This window comes from Sciurus vulgaris (genome assembly GCF_902686455.1).
Source record: "Sciurus vulgaris genome assembly, chromosome: 5".
Lineage (NCBI taxonomy): Eukaryota > Metazoa > Chordata > Mammalia > Rodentia > Sciuridae > Sciurus > Sciurus vulgaris.
The window spans coordinates 126,727,280-126,747,588 of NC_136465.1; positions in this window are offsets into that span (position 1 = coordinate 126,727,280).

Below are 20,309 nucleotides of genomic sequence, written 5' to 3' on the forward strand. Positions count from 1 at the left end.
CTAGAGGTTACAAGTCCAAAACTAAGTATTAGCAGGGCCAGTCCTTTAATAATAAAAAAGGCCAGTCCTTTCTATCATTTTTTCTTTTATTGAGACGGGATCTTGCTAAATTTCCCAGGCCGGCCTCCAATTTGTGATCCTCTTGCCTCAGCCTCCAGAGTCACCAGGATAACAGGAGGGCACCACTGTGCCAAGCTGGAAATGAGGATTTAAAAAAAAAAAAAAGTTACAGGTAAATGTAAGTTTTGGGTATTATGAAGACCTCATTGCCAAAGTCCAAAAAAAGGATATATATATATATATATATATATATATATAAAGGATATATATATATATATATATATAAAGGATATATATATATAAAGGAGATATATATATATATATAAACAGGGAGAGAAAAACTATCTATATATATAGATATAGATATATATATATCTATATCTATATATATAGATATATATATATATATATAGATAGTTTTTCTATCTATATATATATAGATAGTTTTTCTCTCCCTGTTTTCCTTTTTTTTTTTTTTCTCATTTGAAAGTCTTTTTAAAAAAATCAAGACATTTTTATTGTAAAGGACAGAAAACAGCTAGGTCAAAGGGCTTCCAACCAAAAGACCAGGGTGTACTATAAAATCGTGACGCCTTGCCCTTTCAGGTATCTTAACATGTGGCCACCACCCTGCCCAGCTCTCTGAAATTTGCCAAGTTTTCCTCCTCTGATCACTTTGCTGCTAGCACCAGCCTACTCATGGGAGTGAAAAGCCTTCCACGCAAAAGGTTGATTAGACTTTTATTTCTTTAGGTAACTTCTAAATAAATCACTGTATCTATTTTTGCATGACCAAGCTGTACTATTTTCATCATGGAAGATAATTTAGAACCCAAAAGACACACTCGCTAACTGAATCCTTTTCTATTTCTAGAACATTCAAATAGGAAACAAAGTCCCATTAATTCCAACCCATTAATCTGCAGAGCTTCTTAGAGGTGGGACTTTGGACATCAAGGAAGAGGTGTATCTTACAATGAAAAGAAAGAGGTCGAGTTATCCAAAGATTTCATTTTGAAGCCACCACCCTCCAGATACCCATTTCTGAGCTGGCTTGGGAATTCATACCATCTAGTGTGTCTCTCCAAGTGACGAATCAGACCTGGAGTCTCACATGGGAAGGTTGAAAGTGTAGAAAGAGCTTCAAAATACCACTTGTTTTTGTTTGAGGGTTTTGGTTTTTGTTTTTAATGCTGGGGATTGAGCCCAGGGTCTTGCTAAGCATGCACTTGACTGCTGAGCTACACCACTGTCTTGAAGTGTTTGATCAATCCTTTTACACGGCAGCATCAACCTTGGGCTTCAAAATACATATCTCGAAAGAGTCCTTCACATTTTGTTTACTTGCAAAACAAGCAGTTTCATCCCTGGAGAGGTGTCCTTTACCCCACCTCAACCCCACTTTGTACCCAAGGCAATGGCAGGAACCTGAGGAACATAGCCAAAAGGATCAAATCTTTGTCCCAAAGTAGGAACAAAAAGATCCTGATCTTCTAGCACAGTTAATGCAGCTGCTTTACTTGGGCTCTTCCTGAAATTAAAATAAATCTCTTTTATTATTCACTGTTAATAGGGTGAAAAGCTCAAGTGTTCTGTATCAGGTAGAAGAAATTTTACATAAAACCAAGATATGACCCAGCAGCTCAGGAAGCTAAGGCAAGAGGATAGCCAGTTCAAAGCCAGCCTCAGCAACTTAGTGAGGCCCTAAGCAACTTGGTAAGACCCTGTCTCGAAATGAATTTTAAAGAAATCGGGTGGGGGGGGGGGTAATGGGGATGTGACTCAGTGGTTAAGTGCCCCTAGGTTCAATCCCTGGTTTAAACAAAAACAAAAACAAAACAAAAGCAAAAAGCACCAAACACCAAGATTTCAAGCATCCAGATGATTTTTACTGGTCCCAGACACACACTGCAACCTCTCTGCCTTCCTTTACCTCTAGCAAATCCATCCTGTCAACGGTCACCATACTAACCTAGAAGAAACCAGGGAGCCTGGCAGGAGAGTCGGCTTGATTTTCTGTCTCCCAATCATGTCCACTTCCTGTTCTTTTAAATCTCACTGGCAGTGCCTTCTTTCACATGACCTATGGTGAGTTTAGCTATGCTATCAATTTCTGATAAATTTATATTTTAATCTCTGACAGCCAGTATTGCAGGCATGAATGTCGCTTAAACGTAGCCACACAGTTCTAACACAGAAATGGTGTTATCCTACTAAGATCATATATTCAGGCAGCTGATTACAGACACTGACCTTGAGCTAGGTTCCTGTGCGGTAATCCAAACCATCTGTACTCCACAACAATTAAAACCTTCAGATCTCTCAGGCATTTCCTTCCTCTGATTATAACTTATGGGTTGCAGCAAAACTCAGAGGAATAGTTAGATGGGGCAGGCTTTGGTGCCAGCTTGATTTCTGCAGGGCAGTTCTAAACAGAGAAATCCCATTTATGTAACAGCTCTTTCTTCAGCTGAAATGCATGTCCTTAACTTCTAACAAACCTTGAACATTTCGTTATTTTGATTCTTTTGTCCAGAGGGGGAGAAGGATCTTTCATTTATGGAGACAGAGTCGAACTCTTTACTTCTCCTGCCCAATTTCCATGCCCTCAGACATCTTGCTGCCATCTACTGCAAAGATCCAGAAAAAAGAAAAAGAAAGTCAATGTTCCTTTTCTCTCTCCCCCCTCCCCCTCTCCCCTTCCTGTCTCCTTCCTCCCCCTTCCCCCTTCTCCTCCGTTCCCTCCCCCTCCTCCTTCTCCCCGCCCCCCCCCCCTTCTTCTGCTGCTGCATTGGTGACTGGATCCAGGGTTTGGCACATGGTAGGCGAGTGTCCTGCCCCTCCAGCCCTCAGTGTTTCATTTCTCACTGTTTTTCTCCCCTCCTCTATGACCTCACATCTTCACAATTGTGACCTTCCTATGAATTCCATAGGGAGGGCACATAATAAATGCATTTAAGAGCCTGTTTTAGTCTATTTTCTGTTGCTATAACAAAATATTTGAGATGGAGCAATTTGTAAAGGTAGACGTTTATTCAGCTCATGGTTCTAGAGACTGGGAAGCATCAGCTTGGCATCTGGTGAGGGTCACCTTGTGTGTGGTGACAGGCATTACAGGCCAGACAGCAAGCATGCTAGCTCAGGTCTCTCTTCCTCAATTTATAAAGTCACAAATGCAGGGCCCACATCCAGTACCTTTAACATACACATTTTGGAATTTAGTTTCTGACACTGGACTTTTATGGAATATGTTCAAACCACAGCAAGGTCCATGAAGGACATAATTGTCACCCTTGGGAGTTGAAGTGGTAAGGGAAAGCCCTTAGATTTAATAGAGTTTTAATGGAAAGCATCAAAACCTTAGCAAATACCTGGGGCAGCAGGAACTTTGGCTGGCTGGAGCATGGCAAATCACACTATTCCCAAGGCAGTATTATCCTCTAGGCACACTCTAGAAAAGCAGAAAATGACTTGAACCCTGGAGGCTGCCAACCTCAGTTCAGGGTCACCAGTGGGGATTTCTTGGGCCACCATGGAAAAATCCAAGACTGGCTAGGTACACAGTGGTATGCACATAATCCCACTTGGGAGGGTAAGGCAAGAGCATGGCAAGTTCAAGGCCAGCCTGGGTAACTTAGCAAGACTATGGACTGTGTCCCAAAATAAAACATAAAAATGTCTGGGGATGAGGCTCAGTGGTAGAGCATCCCTGGATTCAATCCCTAGTACTAACAACAGCAAGAACAACAAAACAAAAGACGGGCTGGGACTGTAGCTAAGTGGCAGAGTGCTTGCCTAACAAGTGTGAAGTACTGGGGTTCAATCCTTAGCACCACGTAAAAATAAAGGCATGTTGTCCATCTACAACTACGAAGAAAAAATTTTTAAATAAAACAAAGAAAGAAAGATCCAAGACCATAAAGAGATCTTTGTTTGAGTGGGTACCAGTTTGGGGGGAGAACTTGGGGATAAAGTGCTTTTTCTTAAGCATTGAGAGTCGACATAATGACAATAAGTGAAGGCGAGGTGGGGAAACAAGAAGTTTCCTTCCCCAATGCTTCATCAGCACTCCGGCTCGGTCTCCTAGACGTGTCCTCAGCAATTGTCATGGTAAAGCAGTAGTGTCTGCAGGATCCTTCACATTCATTGTCTCACTTGGCTTCTCTTTAGACTCTTATTATCTAGGCATTTTCATTCTTTCAAAAAACTAGAAAGTGAAAATCCTCTATGAACTCACTCTTCAGATTTATATTATTTATATATTTAGATGTACTTGTATAATTTATATACTTTATATATATTTATATCTCTGATTTATATTACACACAGTATTATTGTCCTCATTTTGCAGACAAGAAACTAAGATTCAAGAAAAGTAAAATACCCAAGACCACATAGCTAGTAAGTCAAGTATTCTATTTCCAAATTCATATGATCTTTTAAGTCTATTTTCCATGTTCCACCCCCGCCCCACCCACGCATACTTTTTTCCTTGGGGAGTGGCAGTAGTTTCTGTGTGTGTGTGTGTGTGTGTGTGTGTGTGTGTGTGTGTGTGTTACTTTTTCTTTTTTTTTTTCTTTTTTCCGAAGAGGGGAAAATGGCCAATATTTGAGAACAACTTAGGATGGCTGTTTTATCTACAAGATGTCATGAAGCCTGACCAGAGTATTCTCAAATGAAAGATGCAATACATCGTTGGATTTAAGAGATGTTGAATTAATGAGTCTGAGCCTAGTGGGGGTCACATCTCCCTATTTTTTCAATTACAGAGTAAAGAACAGATGCATCTAGTAGAGCAAAGGGGATTTCATTGGTATTTGCCAGGCCAATGAGCTTTCCCAGTTGTGGCTGCTATAGTAGGATACGAGGTTCTGGCTCTTCTTTTTTTTTTTTTTTTTTTTTTTTTTTTTGGTGGGGAGGGTGCTGGGCAAGGCAAGCACTCTACCATACTGACTGAGCTATCTCCCAGCCCCCTGGCTCTTCTTTAGGATTCCACCCACTTCCACCAAGTAACAGTTTGAAGAAAATAGAAACTGTAGCAATTTTATTTTTGTTCCAGTTAAAAATACTTCAACATAGACAATTATATCTCAACTCGCTATTTTTTCAAGATCATGATATTTAATGGTTTCATGGTATTAACTAAATGAACACCACCCCCTAGCGCATTTTTAGGGTTCTATACTTATCAAAAAACAATTACAAAATAAGTGTATCGGAAAGAGCAAGTTACTCCAAGTTTTCTCACATAATTACTGAGAATAAGGGGAGGGAATAGAGGGGAAAACACCATAGGAGAGTATTTTTTTTGCATTTGGGCTTTTGCTGCTGTGATGAATGGAAGATTAGGAAAGTGAACTGTTGAACGGTCCTGTCAGCTCTGCATTTTGTAGTCATTTGTACATGACTTGCTTGGAGTCGTATGTAATCAGTATTAATAATTCTCTTTATTATATATATATATATATATATACACACACACAAGATAGAATGTATATATACTCATATTTTATATGTATGTAAATATATGTACATTTGTATATATACATATATGTGTGTGTACACATATATAGATATAGATATAGACATAGATTTTTTTTCAGTGCTGAGGATCAAACTCAGGGCCTTGCACATGCTGAGCAAGTGCTCTACCACAGAGCTACATGCCCAGTTATAGAATATATATTTTAATGTATACCTTCTAATTACTAAAATTTTTTTATGTGACTTCTTTTTCTAATTTGCAAAAAGTTGTTATGGCCCAAATTGTAAGAAAACGTGAAACAATAATAAGAAATCATTATACTACTTTTTGAAATGTAATAAAACGAAGTATTCAAGTAATACCAACTGTGCTACGCAGATAAAGAACAAAGGCAACTTGAGAATTTAAGTTGGAAGCCAGTTCTCTTTTTCACAATATAAATGCCAGAAGAATCAATTAAAGATGGCATTCTACAATTAAAGACTAAATATAGCAATTCCATGTTAAGCCTTCCCACATGTCAGTATTGCTTCAACAAACATGAGTGTAACTTTAAAACATTTAGGTGTGCTGTTTAAAAATGATAGCTTCTCTCCCCTCATGAAGATAAAGTGCTAGGTCTTGAACTGAGCCTGAGGGTGTAGCTCAATGGTAGGAATGCTTGCCCATCAAGGCCTTGAATTCAATCCCCAGGACTGCAGAGAAAAAAAACAAAAACAAAAAACCGGGGCTTGCCCTGTAAAATAGCACTCTGTGACTATTTGATGAGCATCATGTGTTAGCTCAGTTCTCTACAGGAAGAAATGATGCCAAGATGGCACAAACTCCATGTTTACTTTGTAAACATGAGCCCACAAAACCAGGTTTCAAGGAAAGGGAAAGAGACACCATTTATTTCACTGAAAAGAAAGAAAGATGGATAGACACATACAAACAGATGTTTTTAGCTAGTTCTAGACATTCTAGACTGTCCATTAAATACGAAATTCAGGGTTTTAAGGTTACCTTTCTAATTTGGGTACCATCTAACATGGAGCAAAACCTGACATGAATTCTAATCTCATCTCTTGATGTTACTTTCTTTGGAGTCTGTATGTGATAGTTGGTAGGTAACTACCAGCTATCAACTACCAAATGCCAGTCAGTGGGCTGTTAGGGAGCCTGAGTCTCAGTATCAGTCCAGCAGTGAATATGGAGATACCACTTAACTTCTCAGATACTCAGTTTCCCATCTGTGAAGAGGCAGTAATTACAGACCCTATAGGTGAAGTCAAGATAACTACATGAGAAAGTGCTGTGAGCTTTTTAAAAAGCATGGCCTGAGATACATCAAGCTGTTATTATTATACTCTGTTATTTAATTTCTCCATGTAGACATGCAGCCATTAACTCAAACACCTCTCAATAACACAGTAAGCTCTATCTTTAAGATTTTTAAAGATCTTTGAAGATGAAAGGATGCTAAGAGGGTTCTTGACATGAGTTCTGGTCTCACATACACTAAATGGCATGAGGGAGCTGTGATTGTGTTCTGGTAGAGTTACTAAAAATGCAGAGCTTATGCTTCCTTTAAGACTTTTAATTTAAGTATTAACCCAGGAAAGACCAGTACAACAAACCCCCAATGCCCATGGACTCAGGTTCAACTACTGTCAAGATCTTGCTACCCTTGTTTTTTTGTTTTTGAGTTGGGTCTCACTATGTTGCCTAGGCTGGCCTTGAACTGGCTCCAGCAATTCTGCCTCAGTCTCCCTGGTACCTGCGTCTATAGATATGCACCTCTGCATCTGGTACCATACTTGTCTTATCCATTCCATTTTTTTTGTTTGTTTGTTATGCTTAAACAAATCCCATATGTCTTGTTGTTTCAATACATAACTGAAGGTGTATTTCTTTCTTCTTCTTCTCCTCTTCCTCCTCCTTCTCCTCCTCCTCCTCCTCCTTCTTTTTTTTAACCTCCCTCTACTAGGGATTAAACTTTGCCACTGAGCTACATCTCCAACCCAGTTTCCTTTTTATTGTCGTTAGAAATAATGGTACAGTCATAACCTTGACCAGGAGGCATTTAGAAAATGAATTTTTTTTTTTAGAAAATAGAATTTTTGCTAGTGTGTTTTTGAGATTGAGGAATGCCTATGCAATTTGCTAGATGCTGCTGAATTATCCTCTCTGGGGAACCATTTTGCATTCTAAATAATCACATATAAGAATACCTGTTTCTCTGCGACCTCAGTAACAAAGTTGCCAATTTGATGGAAAAGAAATGGTACCGCACTGTAATTTTAGCTTGCATTTTTATTGTGAAGTTGAGTATCTTTTTGTAGGTTTAAGGGCTTTTTCATTTTCTGTTCTGTGAACTATCTGATCTTATCTTTTGCCCATTCTTCTGCTGGGTTCTCACTCTTCTAGGTGTTTGGAAATAATTTATGGATCATGGATATTTGTTTCTTCAAGACAAAACTTGCAAATATCTTTCCTGGTTTGTTAATTACCTTTCCCCCCATTTTAAAAATCAGTGTACAATTTCCACATAATAGAATTTACCCTTTCAAAGGTATAGTTCAACAAATTTTGACAAACATACAATTGCATAACCTTCTATGATCACAATTGAGATTTATTTTGTTATTTTGCAGTACTGGGGATTGAACCCAGGGCCTCAATTAAGCTAGGTAAGAACTTGACCACTGGGTTACACACCTCCAGCACCACAACCAACATGTAAAACAGTTCTTGTCATTTACCTTTGTTTTTTTCCCCCAGCACTGGAGAGTGAACCCAGGGACTTGTATATGCTAGATAAATACTGTACCACTGAACTGCATGCTCAGCCCCTTGTCATTTACCTTATGACTCTGCCTACTATGTTCTATTTTGCCATGATGTTTTCTTTCTTTCTTTCTTTCTTTCTTTCTTTCTTTCTTTCTTTCTTTCTTTCTTTCTTTCTTTCTTTCTTTCTCTCTCTCTCTCTCTCTCTTCCTTTCTTTGCTTTTACAACAATGATTTATGTAAACAGATTCTTTAAACAAGTAGCTCATAATTCTCTTCAGAGTATTAAACAAATAGATTATATAGTCTGAATGTTCAGTACACCTGGGGACTTGAGGACACATTGTTATAACTACTATAAATGTGCATTTTTTTTCTACTAAAGCAATTTCTAAACTTAAAATTTAAAAATTCCTGTAGCCAATCTGAATAAATGACTGCTCCTTTTTATTTGAAGAATTGTGGGGCAAGCGGTCAGTTTAGGAAGCAAAAAGGAACAGGCAACTTCTAAGAGAGTTTGGTAGTTTTGCTGTTTCCAGTATGTTACTGAAAGGGATGAAGAATGCCACTCCAAAATGTGCCCCTTTATTTTTTAATTTCTTAATTTTTTGTATTTGCCAAATAAAACAATTATTGTGAGCTGAAAGCAATTGAGGAACAGCACACTCAGGAAAAGCTCTAAGAATAAGAGCATAAATATCTCTTTTATGGAACTCGGAATAGAGCTCAGTGGTAGAGCACTTGCTTAGCTCCTATAGGCTCCGGGGTTTGAACTCCAGTCCCCACTCCCACCCCTCAAAAAGAGAAAAAAACCAGAAATTCCCCTTTGTGAAGTAAATTTCCTTTATAAAGTTCTTTCTCTCAGGAAGAAGAGAATGATTCCACCACCCCATCCCCAACCCTGCCTTGTTAGCTGGAGCAATTAACAAATCAGGAAAAGGTATTTGCAAATTTTGTCACAAAGAGCAAATATCCATGATCCATGGATAATAATGCTGACCACCTAAGATGACTCAACTCTGCCTGACACATCTTATTCAACATCCTTTGTTTATTATAGATTACCTAGTCTCCTTCCCACATTCTACCCACTGCCCAAGACCAAAACTTCTCCACACTTTACTAAAATGGTATACAAGCCCTAGGGAATACCAACCTCTGGGCTTCACTGTCTGTAAACCTCCTGTATGTATATGCAATAGTCTTTTTTCTCTTGCCTATCTTTTGTCAGTTGGTGGGGCTCCAGTCACTGCAACTAAGAGAGTAGCTACAAGAAAAAAATTCTTTCCTACCCTACCCATATCACATGAGCCTCGTGAGATTAGTGTGAGATTGAATTTTGTTTGTTTTTGACAACAGGCGTCACTGATTAGCACAGTTCAAGGACCTGGAGTTAAATTTCCCAATGCCCAATAACCTCTGCACTGCAGGAGTCCTTTCTAGACCACAGGAAGTTTCACAAGCCATGGTCAGAGTTTTTTTGCTCCTCTTCATCAGTGTTACAACACAGACCCCACCCACTCCAGTTCCCAAGCTCTGTTCTTCATATGGTATCCTGTCTGGCACTTTTCAAATTCATGGCAGAGAGTCTTATCTCCTTGATGTTTCTTTCAAGAATTGGGTCTTCTTGGATCTGGCCAGCTTTTCAGGTTTTTGTTTTGTTTTGTTTTGTTTTGGGGTGTGTGTGTGTGTGTGTGTGTGTGTGTGTGTGTGTGTGTGTGGAAAGAGGTTTATTGTAAGATACTTGTTCACACTACTGTGGACGTTGACAACTCTCAAAATCTGCAGGGTAATGGAGCAAGCTGCAGACTCAGGAGACCCAAGGTTTAGCTCCTATCCAAAGCAGGCAAGTTTGAGAACCAGAAGGAGCCAGTGTTTCAGTTAAGTTTGACACCAGAATAAAACTTGATGTCCCAGTACAATGGCAATTAGAAAGGGGAAATTCTACTTTACTTGAGAAAGGTTGAGCTTTTGATTTTTATCCAGGCCTTCAATCCACTTTACTCAATCTATTTGTTTAAATATAAATCTCATCCAAAAACACCTTCACAGAAATACTCAGAATAATGTCTGATCAACTATTTGGATATAATGTGACCCAAACAAGTTGATACACAGACATAACCATCACAAAATCAAACTAGTACTTTTTCTATTTATATTATTTCCTATATCACTTTTCCTAATACATACATACTTGTTAACATAAACTTCAATAAATCATTTTGTAGGTAGAATAAATCTATACATAAACAGAAATCATACATATATTTAAAAAGCATCAATATACTGAAGCAAAAGACAAACAGAAAATATAAAATGTTATAACAGAATATATACACATCTGAAAGTTAACACATGAATAACCAAACATCTGCCTTCTATGGGAGATGTATCAGAGGACTCAATTTTGGAGATGCTGTGATCTAAGCTAGACCCTGAAAGACAGTTTATAATTAGTTAAATTAATTTTTTGTTTGTTTGTTTGTTTCCTTTTCCTTCCTTCCCTCCCTCCTGCTTCCTTGCTTCTGCTGGAAATTGAACTCAGAGCCTCATGAATACTAAGCACAACCTCTAGCATTGAACTGTATCCCCAGTCCCCAAATTTTAATTTCTAGTTCCTCTCAATTTTACTTGTTAATAGTTTGTGCCTAAGTTTTGCAAATGACCATTCTTCTCCCTTTGTATTCTCTTCCTCTCATCTCTCTCCTTTAAGATTCAAACTAAGTCCCCTCTCTCTGAAGACTTCCCAGATCTTCTGATCTTCTGATCACATTCTTCATGGATTTATTGATAGGCTAATCACAGACTGTCATTAATATGTAATTGTTCCATGGGGTATCTTTTCCTCATCAACTGAACGATAAACCTCTGGAGGGCAGGTAACTATTTAACACTTCTTTTATGTCCTGCCCAGCTTCTAGGGTGCTATGGATCTAGTGAGGGCTCAGTAGTTAAGTAGTGAAAGAATGGATGTTTCTCCAGCATGGATGTAGCCCAGGTGGGGAATAAGAGAGAACCAGTGCAGGAGGCCTAAATCAGCAACTCTTCTCTTGTTTGTTATGTACAATTTATGCAGCCCAGTTTAAACTGCCCAGAAGCCTCCTCACTGACATTTTGCAGCTACCATTAGGTTTCTATTTGTAAAGAAGGATCAACATAGTCCTGGAACGCCTTTCTTGAACAAACAAAAAAGCATTTCCATTTACCTAAAGCTGTTGTCATAAAACAGATTTCAAAATCAGGTATGGTGGGCTCTGGGTAGAGGTACCACGTATTAGAAACCAGTCATCAGATCTCCGTCCTGTGTTTGTGATAAATGTTCCATATTTAGACATAAAACATTCCCCTATTTCTTCCGATACTTCTCAGACCCTTGACATTAGATCTCAAGCAAAGTTTCCAGAAAATGTCCTTTCATCCTTCCTATGTTACCAATGAATATGCCTTCAGTGTGACCACCACATGACAAGTGTTGACTCTTCTCTTTGAGGACAGCATTAATCTCCCAGTCATACCTCTGAATTTAGAGACCCTGCCAGAGAGAATGCTGGTGTGGATGGACTACAGTCTTGGCAAACACCCCTCGGCAAAGAGTTCAGGTTCTCTGTACTTAAAGCCAAAATAAGGGCTGGAGAGTTCAAAGCCTTTGGCGGATGAGGGTGGAGTGGGGCTAACATCAGTTAGAAGGATTGATTAAAATATTGGGACGTTCAATGTCCTGTCAATTGAATAAAAACAATTTTTTTTAAAAACCTTGAATGGCAAATATCTTTCACACTAATGCAAGCTCTTACAACACATTTCAGATCAATTCACTGCAAATCATTTCTGACAGGCAGGAACCTTCTGGATTTTCTCTAAGGCAGAGTGAAAGTACTCTTGCCCTCAGCTGGTGGAGCCCCAAAGGTAGTGTTGCAAAGTGGTGGGAAGGGGAAATCAAGGGGTTACTACTGCTTTGCCATTTGTATCTGTAACGGCCACTCCACACTGTCCTTTTATTGAGGTGGGGGGGGGTGTTAGGAAGATTAAGTGAATTCCTATTGACAGAGCACTCAGAACAGTGCCAGGTACACAGTAAAAGCTCAGAAATGTTCAGGGAAATATTTTTTTCCTTATCTGGCAGATCTTTTGGAATAATACCTGAAACACAACTTCTCAACTGCTTCAGAGTTTTGTTTTTCTCTATAGAATTTCTTTCATTGAACATGAGCTTTAATGAGGGCAAACAAACTGTGTTTACCCAGCTATTTGAAGAACAATACACTTAATTAAATTTCAGTTTCAAATGCCCTTTTGGAGTCCTGTATCTTTGCCAAAAATGACCCAAATGTTAACGCTTTTTTGTTTTTCTTCATCCCAGAGAAGGTAGAATTCTCGTTTCGTTCACCATATAAGCATCCATTCTTTTTAGATTCACTTAAATCATAAGAATTTTCAACTGTGATCTATAGGAAATAGTAAATGGAAATTACCAGTGAACATCTTAGACGTAGTGGTTTTGTGCAATGTTGGATTGTTTAAAAATTTCAGAAGCTATAACTTAAACATTTTTTATTTTTTTAACGTTTTGGTGCCAGGGATTGAACCCAGAGTCTCATAAATGAGTGCCAGGCAAGTACTCTACCAGTGAGATGCACCACTAGACCCAAACAAAAGTTGCCATTTTTTCTTTCTTTCTCTTTTTGTGGTGCTCGATATGGAATCCAAACAAAAGTTTTAAAACTATTCTTACTGTAGTTGATTTCCAATCTTAAACTGGCTTTTGCTTTGGAATATTTTTGCTCCTTTTCTGTTTAGATATCCATGGGAAAATATATATATATATATATTTTGCACTACTGGGGATTAAACCCAGTGGCGCTCTACCACTGACTTATATCCTCAGCCCTTTTTATTTTTTATTTTGAGATAGTGTCTTACTAAATTGCAGGGGTTGGCCTCAAAGTTGCCTAGAACTTGTGATTCTCCCACCTCAACCTCCCAAGTATCTGAGATTACAGTGGGAAGTAAATTTTTAAACATAGAAATGCTAATATTTTTCCTCCTTTCTTAATACTCTTTTCTGCATACCATTGCAACCCCTAAAGTGCCTAGACCAGGACCATTTTTCCCCTTCGTTCGTTCGTTCGTTCGTTCGTTCCTTCCTTCCTTCCTTCCTCCCTTCCTTCCTTCTTTTCTTTCTTTTTTCTTCCTTTTTTTTCGTGGGGGTACTAGGGATTAAAACTAGAGGTACTTTTCTACTGAGCTACATCCCTTTTTATAGTCCTTTTTACTTTTTATTATAAGGCAGGGTCTCACTAAGCTGCTTAGGTCCTCACTAAATTGCTTAGGCTGGCCTCAAACTTGCGATCCTCCTGCCTCAGCCTCCCAAGTTATTGGGATTACAGGTGTGGAGCACTGCACCTCACTCATTTTTCTTTTTTATCCATCTAGGTCTTATTAAAACTATTCTCATAGTTATTGTCATTTTGAAATATTTTTCACAAAATTGTTAGTGAGAGTCTGCTTCATTATCAGGACTTAAGTTTTCAGAAGTTTGGGTCTGAGGTCCCCTACTTAATCTCTTGATCAAGTTCCTTGTACTATTAAAATGCAATGGCTTTTAAAAATTGCAATTATAATCTACCCTTTCTTTTTTGTCATAAAATTAAGAAATATTGTATGCATACAAAAAAATGAACAAAATTATTAAACTGTATCCAGTATCCAGTTAAAATACACATTAATGTTTTGTTGTATTTACTTTAGCTTTTTTCTTTTTAAATAAATAAAATACCACAACTAAATAAAGATTGCTGGGCTGGGGATGTTGCTCAGTGGTAGAACACAGAGCTGATGTGCATGACCCTGGTTCAATCCTCAGCACCTCCAAAAAAAAGATTCTCTCTTTCACTCTCCTAAATTTGGGATGTAGCCCTCCTACCTGTTTTGTCTTTCTCTCTTTCTTGGTCCTAGGGGTTGAACCCAGGGCCTCCTGAATACTAAGAACAAACTCTACTACTGAGGGACACTCCCAACCTTCTGTTTTCTAACTTCTTAAAGGAGACAGTAATTATCACTTGATATGAGGATTAGTATTAATGTCAAGGGCTTAGAGGTCTGAGAAGATAACGTGATAAAATATCACAATGATAGAGGACTTTTTCATCAGACAGGTGCTTTCCCTTGGCCAGTTCTTATCATAGTAATGAGCACATATGGAGCCTATAATGAAATCTACTGGGACATAGGCACCCCAAAACTGTGGGGTTCATTTGAGAATACTTGCACCACGTAGTGTCCCTGGCATGAAATATTTCAGCACATTCTGGTAGGTCCAAAGGATGTTGGATTGGCAAATCTAGTGACAGAAAAGATCGTTTGTTTTCCTCCTTCCTCTTGTCCCATGAACCTGCATCTCCAGGTTCACAAAGAGCATATGACTTTCTTGGGCACTGACGACATGCCCAAACAAACACGGAAATGCTTCTCCTCTGTGTAATCATCTTGTCTAGCTTTAATTGAACTTTTATTATGCGTCGGGCACAATGCTTTACATGCTTCATTTTATTTAATTCCCACAGGAATCCTACAAGGCAAGTAATATCATTCCCCTATGTCCTAGACATAGGTTTAGTCAGGTTAGATAACTTACCATGGGTCACACCATCTCAGCCCACTTTTGAACACAGTCAGTCTGACTTCTAAGGCCCATACTTAGCCACTGAATATAATATCTTTCAAATATATTGTTTATTTTTGTCATTGTCATGAACAAAATGGAAGTTACTATGGTAGTAGTCAAAGCCAGAGAAAGTGACCAAACAGAAGAGAAACTATCAGTGCAGTTACCCTAGTGCCTATCTTCTTTTTTAAAAAAATAAAAAAAAAATATTTTTAGTTATACTCAACAATAGAATATATTTTGACATATCATACATACATGGAGTATAACTTCCCATTCTTCTGGTTTTACATGATGTGGAGTTTCACTGGTTGTGTATTCATGTATGAACATAGGAAAGTTATGTCCCATTCATTCTAGTGTCTTTCCTATTTCCATCCCTTCCCTTCATTCCCCTTTGTCTAATCCAATGAATGTCTATTTCTAAGCTCCCCACCATCCATCGTGTGTTAGCATCCATATATCAGAGAGAACATTTGTTCCTACCTTCTTTAAAAAAAAAAATAAATTGACACTGGGGATTAAACTGAGGGGTGCTTTCCCTAGTCCATTTTATTTTTACTTTATGACAGGGTCTTGTTGAATTTCTGAGGATGGCCTTGAACTTGTGATCCTCCTGCCTTAGCCTCCAGAGTTGCTGGGATTACAGGCATACCCACAGTGCCTACCCTAAAGTCTATCTTCTACCCTGTTGCTCTGAAGCAACAGGCTTCCATTATCTTTGAGTTTGAGCATCATAGAATTTTTTTTTTTTTTTTTTTTTAGTGGTGCTGGGGATCTCCCCAGCCCCACATCATAGAATTTTTGAGAGAAATTTTAGCACTCCTTCCTCCCTCCCTTCCTTTCTTTCTCTTCTCCCTTCCTTTCCTTTCCCCTCCCCTTTTTCCTTCCTTTCCTGTCTTTATTTTTGACATGGGGTATTGCTATGGTGCTCCGGCTGGCCTCAAACTATTGGGCTCAAGTTATCTCCCTTCTTTCTCTTGAATAGCTGGGACTATAGGCATGTGCCACCATGCCCAACTAGCAAAATATATTGTTTCACATAACAAGAAGTCCTAATCAGGGGAGCTTCAAAGTTGGTAAATTCAAAGACCCATGAACGCTCCCTGAATCTATCATCTTTGCTAATGTCAGGGTATCAGTTTCATCCACAATATAGCTGCAGAATCCCCAGGTGCCACATTTAGCAGGCAAAGTCCTGAAGAGAAGGAAAGAAGAGATGAGTGGTTTTGTTTTGTTGTTGTTGTTGTTTTGGAGGTCTTTTTTCAAGGTGAGAAAACTTTTCTCAAAAGCCATTCAGCAGACTTTCCTTCCTATCTCAGTGTCTCCCAGGTTGGTTATGTGAGACCTGCCTATACCTAAAGTCACCCCAATACTAGGAAATGTGACCACCACCTCCACAACCAACTGGGAACAATGTCAGGCCTTGCCCCTGAGCTGGAATTGGGACTCTTACCAAGGAGAAGATTCTTGAACTAAAGTCTTTATTTAATTAACAAAGAAGAAATGGGTAATGGATGTTGAGTGAGCACCAAGGTCTAATATTTGGGATAAGAAAGACTAATATTTGCTTGGCCCTATTCTTTGCCAAGGGCCTTACATGATTTCTTTCACTTAATCCTTACAATAAGCCCAAAAGAGTAAAATGAAGACATGATTATTTCGGTTTTGCTGATGATGAACCTGAGTTACAAAGGACTATTAAATCCCTACAGGCCACACAAGAGCAACAGCGTTATCATTCAAATGGCAGGTCTGCCTGACCCAGAGGGTCATGCTTTTTCCATGTTGCCCACATATGAAGATAATAGTTGTCTGTTATTGTGACCTTGATGATCAGTCTCCCTGAGAATTTAACTTAGTTTCTAGTCATGTTAAGAATATGACCTACACTGGGTACAGTGGCACATGTCTATAATCTCAGCTCCTGGGGAGACTGAAGCACGAGGATCACAAGTTCAAAACCAGCCTCAGCAATTTAGGGAGCACTTGTCTCAAAATAAAACAAATGAGCAGGGGATATAACTCAATGACAAAGCACCCCAGGGCTAAATCCCCAGTACTGAAAGAAAAAAAGAAAAAAGAAACAAAGAATATTACTTATAATCATAGTTAGACAAATATGATTCTATTATGCTCATTGTTTCATGATCTGCTTTACAAAAATATGCTAATCTCCTTGTGAGTGAAAAATGAACCTTGTTTTATGTGTTTGAGTTTTCCTGAGTTTTAAGACTTTATTCTCTGCTTGAAAATTAAAGGGGTCCTTTACAAAGGTGAGTCAGGCCCAGTGTGGTGTGCACACCTGTAATCCCAGCTGCTTGGGAGGTTGAGGCAGGAGGATGATAAGTTCAAGCCCAAGCTGGACAACTTAGTGAGATCCTCATTCAAACAAACAAACAAAGGTTGGGGATGTTGCTCAGTGGTAGAGCACACCTGGGTTTAAATCCCAGTATGGATAAACAAATAAACACATACATAAATAAATAAAATAAAAGGTGAATCGGGAATGTGGACATGGCTCAGTGATACAGCACTTGCTTAGCATGTGAGAGGCCTTAGGTTCAAGCGTGCACACACACACACACACACACACATGTCCAGTGATTTTTTCATCTCAGAATAAGAACCCAAAGCAAAGTCTATAATATTACTTTCAAGGCATTGTCTTTGTTATCTTTAAAAATTCCTACTATTCCTTCCACTTGCCCACTTAAGAAACAGGGCTTCCTTGCTTTTATTTGAATATGTCAAAGCACATTTCTGCCTCAGGACTTTTACACTTGCTGTTTTCTCTGCCTGAAATGCATTTCCTAAAAATAAGAAATGACCAGCTCCCTCCCTCTCTTCTTGAACTGACCTTCTCTGTGAGACCTTTAGTGTTCAGTCTGTGTAAAACATTCATCTTTTCTTCATGGTTTCTATTAAAGTTATACCTCCTAACATACTATACAATTCCTTTGTTCTTCGCCTGCCTCCCTCCATTAGAACAAGAATTTTGCTGTTTTGTTCAGTGATATATCCTTTGCACTGAGATCAGTGTCTGGCAGCATAAGTGCAATAAATATTTGTTGACTGAGTGAATGTTTTAATACATAAATTATTGATGAGTTATTTATATATGTGTATATAGATTTGTTTATTCATATGTACTTTGTTAAAAAAAATTGAGATGGAATCTCAATTTGGTCAGGCTGTCTTCAAACTCACCATTCTCACACCTCAGCCTTCAAGTAGCTGATATTACAGGTGTGTACCACTACTGGGTTTTATATTTTTCTCCGTTACTAATGTTTTTTTCTATGTTTATAATTTGTGTTTCTTTTTAACATTTTTCTAAGTTGTAGATGGACATACCTTTGTTTTGTTTATTTTTATGTGATGCTGAGGATGGAACCCACTGCCTCACACGTACGTGGTAAGCAAGTGCTCTACCACTGAGCACTTATATAATACTTAAAGAATCTGAATATGATTTAAGCTTTTGGTTGTTAATCATATTTATAGAATCATTTTTTTTCTCATGATGGTTTAACTGATGAACAAGAAGGGTTATAACTTTTAGCTGGGGATATAGCTCACTGGTAGCACACTTGCCTAGGATGTGCCAGGCCCTGCATTTGATTCTCAACATGATTAAAAAATCCCAAAACAGGGATGAGGAGATAGCTCAGCTGGTAGAATGCTTGCCTCACAATAAAAAAAATCCCAAAACAGGGCTGGGGAGATAGCTCAGCTGGTAGAGTGCTTGCCTCACAAGCACAAGGCCCTGAGTTTGATCCCCAGTACCCCAAAACAAACAAAAAAACCTACCAAACTTTTAATGTCTCCCCTTTTACAATAATTTAAAGGAAATTGTTTAATATGTGTGATAATTAAGATGTCAAAACATTTGTGTTTATAATATTTGCATGCAATCACTGTTGTAAATATACTCCCCATTTAGCACAGAAATAAAAGGTTACTAGGCTATAAATCTAAATCAATCGGTGCTTGTATTGCTGGGAAATTTATGGTGATAGAATCCATTTACAAATTCAATTCTGTGTTTGACAATAAGTCCTTTCAAAACTGAACTTGACTGCATACATTTTACTTATTCCACCCTTTCCCTCAACTTTAAATGTTAAAAATGTGTGGTTGCTTCATATGATATTTTGAATTTTTACAAATATTTTCAGGAGCCAAATTTTAAACTCTTACTTTTATTAAAAATTCTATCACAGAAATTTAGAAATATTATTGTGCTGAATTTAGGAAACAGAAAGTCGATTCTTCTTTCCTTCCTCCTTTATTTTTTTGCCTTCTGTTGCTTAAATGCAATGCTTTTACTTATTTAGTCATACTCTGCCCTTCAACCAGTGTCTGATGCTGGCGGGAGCTCTACCACTGTGTTTCATCCCCTGTCCCTAATCATACCTTTTTATTAAAACTGATTCTAATGGGTACTGACAAAAATAAAAAAGTCAGTTCTTTGGATCTTGAAAGTAACATCAAAAAATCATGCTTATGTGGTGGCTCACAAAACATTTTAAATGAAAATTTCTTCAAAGAATTCAGAGACTTTTGTTCTGGGTAAGCTTATTTCTCCCTTTGTATCTACAATAAAGCAAGTTATTTAACTTCTTTAACCTACATATTACTCTTAAATTGGAGTATTTAAAAAGGACTGTGTTGATGCGACATATTATTTGAAAAATGAAGTCAAGTAAGAAAAATCTTTCATAAAGTAAATTGTGCTATTGCCTTATATCAGGTTAATGTGCATGGTACGCACAGGGATCAGCTGAGTTTCTAATCATTCAGTAGCTGTGTGGCTGGGAAAAGCCTTTAATGCAGGACCTATAAAATGGGTTGTTTCTTCTGGAGTTGTGAATCACTTGGAGTAACAAGAGTGTTTTGCAAGCTGGATGTGAAAGGCAGAGCAGGTTTGCAAGTTTATTGCTTAAGGGTGGAAGGATGAGCCAATTCTTCTCTCCTTCCGGTCATCTCGGTCCATCTCTCTTTGACCAGTTCACAAATGAGCATGGCTGACTACGGACCAGGCAGAAAAATCAGAAGGGTTATGTGAAAACCTTCGAAGCAGTAGAAGACATGGCAGAATGGTTCCAGCCTTCCTACCTACTGCTACCTTCCTGTACAACTGCTGCTGTAGGTGTAAAACTGGCATAAGTTAGTTTAACTACTTTACAGAGTTGGTTTGAAGATTAGGAGAGATCAGGCAAGAATGTTTAGCTATAACGGGTGAAACTTACCGTTTTTAACCCTTTTCTCCCCCTTTTAAGAAAACTTCTGTTGAAGCCAGCGTACCATAGCAGGGCTGAAGCT